Source organism: Capra hircus, chromosome 17 (genome assembly GCF_001704415.2).
Source record: "Capra hircus breed San Clemente chromosome 17, ASM170441v1, whole genome shotgun sequence".
In the NCBI taxonomy this organism is placed as follows: Eukaryota; Metazoa; Chordata; class Mammalia; order Artiodactyla; family Bovidae; genus Capra; species Capra hircus.
The window spans coordinates 49,933,120-49,940,101 of NC_030824.1; the positions used below are offsets into that span (position 1 = coordinate 49,933,120).

Genomic DNA, 6,982 nt, shown 5'->3' on the forward strand with positions numbered 1-6,982 from the left:
ATAGTCCATGTAGGAGCTCTAGGGTGAGTAATCCTGTAACAGATATGGATTGAGGTATCAAGTTTTTAATAATATATTAGGTTTAAGTTAATTTCTCCAATATCATAGTTTTCATCATGTAGTCCTAACCCTTAATCCAAATAATAGCAATGGTCTTTTAACTGGTTTCCTTGCCCTAATGTTACCCTTCTCCAAATCCATGGTATTATCAATTAGATAACCGTGTACCACCCAAGTCTTACTCAGAGTAAATAGGGAGATGGAAATCCAGAGCTAGTGTTGGCTTCACATGGGTTCATTCATAAGTCCAACTTCATTATTTAAAAGTTAAGTTCTTTGTATCTTTCTTTTCTGTTTTCCAAATTATCAACTTTTTCATAAATTGTTTTCTTCAAGGTTGAGCTTCAAGTTACATGTTAGGATGATGAAGAGGTTATATGGATGCTCAGTAATATTCACAACAAACATATCATTTCCTACAATATTTCTTTCACTACTTTTCTTAGAACTTGGAGGCCTAAGCCTCTTGCCCATCTTTTGGCCTAAGATATGGGCCCCCTTCAGTTTACAGCACCTGGGAATAAACACATCCTTGTGGCTCAGATGGTAAAGAATCTGCCTATAAGGCAGGAGACCTGGGTTTGATCCCTGGATTGGGAAGATCCCCTGGAGAAGGGCATGGCAACCCACTCCAGTATTCGTGTCTGGAGAATTCCATGGATAGAGGAGCCTGGGAGGCTATAGTCTATGGGATCAAAAAGAGTCAGACATGACTAAGTGACTATCATTTTCACCCTCTGCAACTTCTATTGCTAGTACTCAGTGTATTCACCCCATAACTCCTGCAGATTTCTGTGCTACAAGTTGCATTCACCAAGAGGTAACTGTGTATCTCCTGTAAGAGATTTTGTGGTTTTTGGTCTGCAATACCAAATTCTTTCCAAATGATGTCCTTGATTGGGCTCCAAACAAAGTCATGATATTGCACTCTCCTGGGTTAGTCTTGAGCCATGCTCAAAGAGAAACTTTCCTTTTGGAATTTAGATGTCTCTTCATACTTCTTGCATAGGTTCTCTGCCTATATTCCTCATTAAATAAGCAGGAGTGCCATCAGTATTGCAAAGGAGCACATTATAAGAATGTAATGATTATGATCTAAAGAGTTCAAGAGAAGACATTGTGCTGTTCTACATTTATGCTATTAAATTCCAAATGGTAACTTTAATATGTCCAAATTTAATGTTTCTTTTTTTTCCCCCCCACTGTGGAAATGCTTTAATGGTGATGGCTATACAGCACATGATGTCAAGACAGGAAAGAACACACACACAGTGAGACACACTATCAGAACGGGCTGTGAGTGAATAGTTTCCACGGCCTCGGCCTTCCGGCTCCCGCAGCTCTAGGCCACCTCATCCTCTGCCTCCTCCTCGAACTCGCAATCCTCCTGGGCCGTGGCTTCCTAGTACTGCTGGTACTCGGACACCAGGTCGTTCATGTTGCTCTCGGCCTCAGTGAACTCCATCTTGTCCATGCCCTAGCCCGTGTACCAGTGCAGGATGGCCTTGCGCCAGAACATGGCCATGAACTGCTCCAAGATGCTCTTGAACAGCTCCTGGATGGCCGTGCTGTTGCTGATGAAGGTGGCCAACATCTTCAGCCTGCAGGGCGGGATGTCGCACATGGCCGTCTTCATGTTGTTGGGGATCTTTTCCACGAAGTAGCTGTTGTTCTTGTTCTGCACGTTAAGCATCTGCTCGTCCACCTCCATGGATATGCGGCCCCGGAAGACAGCAGCCACGGTCAGGTAGCGGCCATGGCACGGGTCGCAGGTGGCCATCATGTTCTTGGCCTCGAACATCTGCTGGGTGAGCTCGGGCACCGTCAGCGCCCGGTACTGCTGGTTGCCCCGGCTGGTTAGCGGGGCAAAGCCGGGCATGAAAAAGTACAGGCGGGGGGAGGGGACCATGTTGACAGCCAGCTTCCGCAGGTCAGCATTGAGCTGGCCTGGGAAGCACAGGCAGGTAGTGACCCCACTCGTGGTGGCTGACACCAGGTGGTTCAGGTCACCGTAGGTGGGGGTGGTCAGCTTTAGGGTTCTGAAGCAGATGTTGTACAGTGCCTCATCATCAATGCAGTAGGTCTCATCTGTGTTCTCTAGGAGCTGGTGGACTTGAGAGGGTGGCGTTGTAGGGCTCCACAATGAATTATCACCCACTGTACCCTGCACATTCTGAGTAAGACTTACATTTGTAGTCACCATCAATGACTTGGAGAGAGCCATTGAAACTCATTATTTCTTGGGTGACATGTTAGATGAGGCAGCATCACCAGTGTATTAGCTTTCTAGGGCTGCCATAACAAATTACCATAAACTGAGTGGCTTAAAACAATATGAATTTAGTCTTTCACATTTCTGGAGGCCGGAAGTTCAAAATAAAGGCTTTAATAGAGTTGATTCCTTCCAAAGGCTTTGAGGGAAAATAGTTCCATGCTTCTCTCCTAGCTTTTGGTGGTTGCTGGGAATTCTTGGAGTTCCTTGGTTTGTAGACATACAAAACATAATCCAATAAAATATTGTAAAGTAAAAAAAAAAATAATAATAAATAAATAAAATAAATGCAAAAATAAATAAATAAATAAACACAAGCCCGGAACCAAGGAATGCAAAACAACAACAACAACAACAACAACAACATAATCTCGACCTCCATCTTCACATGGTCTTCTCCCTTCTGTCTTCTGCGTCTGTGGCAAAATTTCCCTCTTCTTACAAAGAAACAAGTCACTGAATTAGGGTTCACTTTTATCCCATATGACCTCATTTTAACTTCATTATAAATAAGGTCACCATTCACCAGGGGTTAGGCATACCAAGGGTCAGGATTTGAACATATCTTTTGGGAAAATATAAATGAGTAATGATATAAGTAACATTAACTACATAGCAAGCAAATCTATATTGTTAAATATAATTAGGTCCTGAAGAACCATGGCATCATGAGTGGTACAGCATTCTTTCCTTTATGTCTTGGTGAGAGATATGAAACTAACCAATTATGGCACAGTTGACAATAAAGATGAGATGGTGCATGGGCACCAAGAAAAACTCTTCATGTATACTGCTTGGGTGATAAATACATCTCCTCTATCCATTGTTTTAAATCTTCATTGACAGATCACTAGAGTTTACACATTTTATGAATTTTTGTGAAACAGTATTTAATCTAATTGTTTACATAGGCAGGGACCTCCAAAAATTAGTTTTCTGAAGCCTCAGCCATTTGGTAAATTTAGTAACAGCTCTAGATCTTCCCATGATAAAATAATACCAAAGACTGCATTGCCTGTAATATGCCCCCAATGTTTCTTAAGTTATACTTTAATTCCTATACCACTACATGAACTAATTGAGAACATTATTATGCTGGGTTAAAGAGTTGGCTATTGAAATCCCTGAAAATAGTTTACATTTTCCAAAGTTATTCCTAAGTTTCTTGTTGTTCAGTTGCTAAGTCACGTAGGACTCTTTGCAACCCAAACAGCATGACAGGCTCACCTATCCTTCACTAACTATCTCCAGGAGTTTGCTCAAATTCATGTCCATTGAGTCAGTGGTGCAATGTAACCATCTCATCCTCTGCCACCCCCTTCTCCTTTTGCCTTCCATCTTTCCTGGAATTAGGGTCTTTTCCAGTGAGTCAGCTCTTCCCATTAGGTGGTCAAATTATGGGAGCTTCAGCTCAACATTGGTCCTTCCAATGAATATTCAGGGTTGCTTTCCTTTAGGATTGATTGGTTTCATCTTGCAGTCTAAGGCACTCTGAAGAGTTTTCTCTAGCATCACAATTTGAAAGCATCAACTCTATGCTCAACCTTCTTTATGGTCCTGCTCTCAAATCCACACATGACTAATGGAAAGCCATAGCTTTAACTATAAGCATCATTGTCTGCAAAATGATGACTCTTCTCTTTAATATGCTGTCTAGGTTTGTCATAGCTTTTCTTCCAAGGAGCAAGTATATTTTAATTTCATGACTACAGTCACTGTCTGCAGTGATTTTGTAGCCCAAGAAAATAAAATCTGACCCTCTTACATTTTTCCCCTTTTGTTTTCCATGAAGATGGGACTGGATGCCGTGGTCTTAGTTTTTTTAAATATTTAATTTAAGCCAGCTTCTTCAGTCTCCTCTTTCACCCTCATCAAGAGGTTCTTTAGTTCCTCTTCACTTTCTGCCATTGGAGTGGTATCATCTGCATATCTGAAGCTGCTGATATTTCTCCTGGAAATCTTGATTCTGGTTTGTGATTCATCCAGCCCAGCATTTCATATGATGTACCCTGCATATAAGTTAAATAAGCAGGGTGACAATATACAACTTTGTTGTATTCCTTTCCCAATTTTGAACCAGTCCATTGTTTCATGTCCAGTTCTAACTGTTGGTTCTTGACCTACATACAGGTTTCTCAGGAGACAGGTAAGGTGGTCTGGTACTCCCATCTCTTTAAGAATTTTCTACAGTTTGTTGTAATCCACACAGTCAAGGCTTTAACATAGTAAATGAAGCAGATGTTTTTCTGGAACTCCCTTGCTTTCTCCATGACCCAAGGAAGGTTGGCAATTTGATCTCTAGGTCCTATTCTCCTTTGAAACCCAGCTTGTACATCTGGAATTTCTCCATTCACATACTGCTGAGTTCGAAGAACTTTGAGCATAACCTTACTAGCATGTGAAATGAGCACAACTGTATGTTAATTTGAATATTCTTTAGCATTGCCCTTTCTTTGGGACTGGAATGAAAACTGACCTTTTTCAGTCCTGTGATGACTGCTGAACATAAAATTAAGTTTCATTTATCCCATCATACATCTGTAACAGTATATTTGTACATCTTTATTCAAACACACAAACTATAATTAGATTGCATCTTCCTCTATATTTGAAAGTTGATTTGCAATTGATTGTATTAAGTATTTCACCAAGTTTTCTAGGCAACATATTTATAAACTATGTCTTTGGAAAAGGCATATCTGCAGATGGTTATGCCATTTGTTTTAGCCCAATTTTTCATAATAGTGTTGCTTTCTGAAACTGTCACATCTAGACCTTGTCACGAGACCGCTTACTGTTAGATGCCTATGTACAGAGTAAAACATTGACACTGACGTTCCAACAGGCTGTACAGTCTATGTAGGAGCTCTCACATGAGTAATCCTGTAACAGATTATGGATCATTTTAAGGTGTCAGCTGTGCCCTAAGGACTGACAACTAAACCATATCTTACATGCAGCCAAATATCTTCATAAAGGGTACAGCACTGAAAGCTGTCACTGAATTCTCATGCCCTAGCAGTAAGCTTTTAACTGATTCACTAAAAGTCAAGTCAAAAGAAGAATTGAAAGATAACATGAAGGAAAGCCAGATCAATAAAATCCCTGTGTCTTTGGGGGACTCACTGACAGACTGTGGCTTCAATGCAGCTTGAAGCTCACAACCAAGAAAATGTGCTGTGACCCAGGCCTATTCTATAGTTGTCCAGGCAGGAGGATAATACTACAGTTAGACAGACAAAGAAATATACAATGGGGCAGGGGCTTAAGATTTTTAACATTATCAACATTAAGTAAAATTTCTACCAAGAATACAGAAGAAAATTGCATAAAATATTAATGAATGTAACCAATGAAGGTTTTCAAATCTAATATTTTTGAATCTAATCATTTAGGATGAAAGCTGAGATTTTATAAAATATCTGTATAAGTTTAAGGTTTAGATGTAGATTCTTAATCATATTTAGCCTATCTTCTCTGTAATTCAACTAGAATATAATGTTTACTTTCCAAAATAGAGTAATATATTTGAAAGCCTCATCTGATGGCCTTGGAGGCTTGGAGAAGTTCATGATGGGCAACTGGTTATAACTATCATTGCAAAATTTAGGTATCCTTTTTGATTTTCTTCTCATCACACACAGAACAAAATGACTTTACTATTTATTTTGAAATATTTCCTCTATGCTTTTCTTCCTTTCCTCTCTGGTTATCACAGCTATACTACAAATGTCATCACTGATGAACTATTACATATTTTACAGCACTATTAGAAAAATACTTATTCAAATAAGAGATGTGATATAAAGGTAGACTATTTCATTCATAATAAATGATATCACATGATACATTCAAAGTTACCCATGATAACTGAAATATGAAATATATATCCATACTTAATAAATTACCTAGCATTTGGTTCTATCATAAATTATATACCATTATGTGATGAAAAGAAAAATAGTAACAATAAAATTTTTTAGTTCAATGGGGTAAAATGATATTTTGAAAAGGGAAAATATATTTATGATATCATGCTCTTCTGAGGCACAAATTTATAACAGCCCTTTTGAGAAATAAGAATTTGAAATCTTTGATTTCAGATACAAAGCAGACATTTTAAAGTTTCTTTCTCAAAAATTATCTGATTAGGAATATTAAGGATTTTTAACATTCAACAGTTAAGACTAATGAAACCATGAATAATTTTGCACAAAATTTAAGAATTAAACTTGATTGATACAGAGCTAGTAGAAGTCCATTTGTACAAATCAATCTCTTCACAGGAGAGTTTTGTTTTAACAGCAACTCCAAGACAGTCAGAATTTTAATATTGGCCTATGAATTTAAACTTAAATGAAATAATAATTGTTATTAAAATATAATGATTTTGATACAGAATTTTAATATTGATCTAGTACTATCTTCTAATTTGTCATTTGTTTTGTCATTCATTTCATGCATTTTTTTTTTTTTTGCAAATATCACATATTCAGCTGCCTAAAGGATCCAGGCAGGTGACTCATAACATTGAAATTTTTGTAAGTAAAACCATGGGGATCTCTCAACCATTAGAAACTGGACAAACTACAGGATATTTGTTGGAGATGAGGAATAAGCTAGTGTTTGTAGACAGCACTTGGGAACATG

General features: G+C 38.3%; 1 pseudogene; it reads right to left on the reverse strand.

The window, feature by feature from the left end:
* On the reverse strand, positions 1,403-2,204 carry LOC108637864 (annotated as a pseudogene).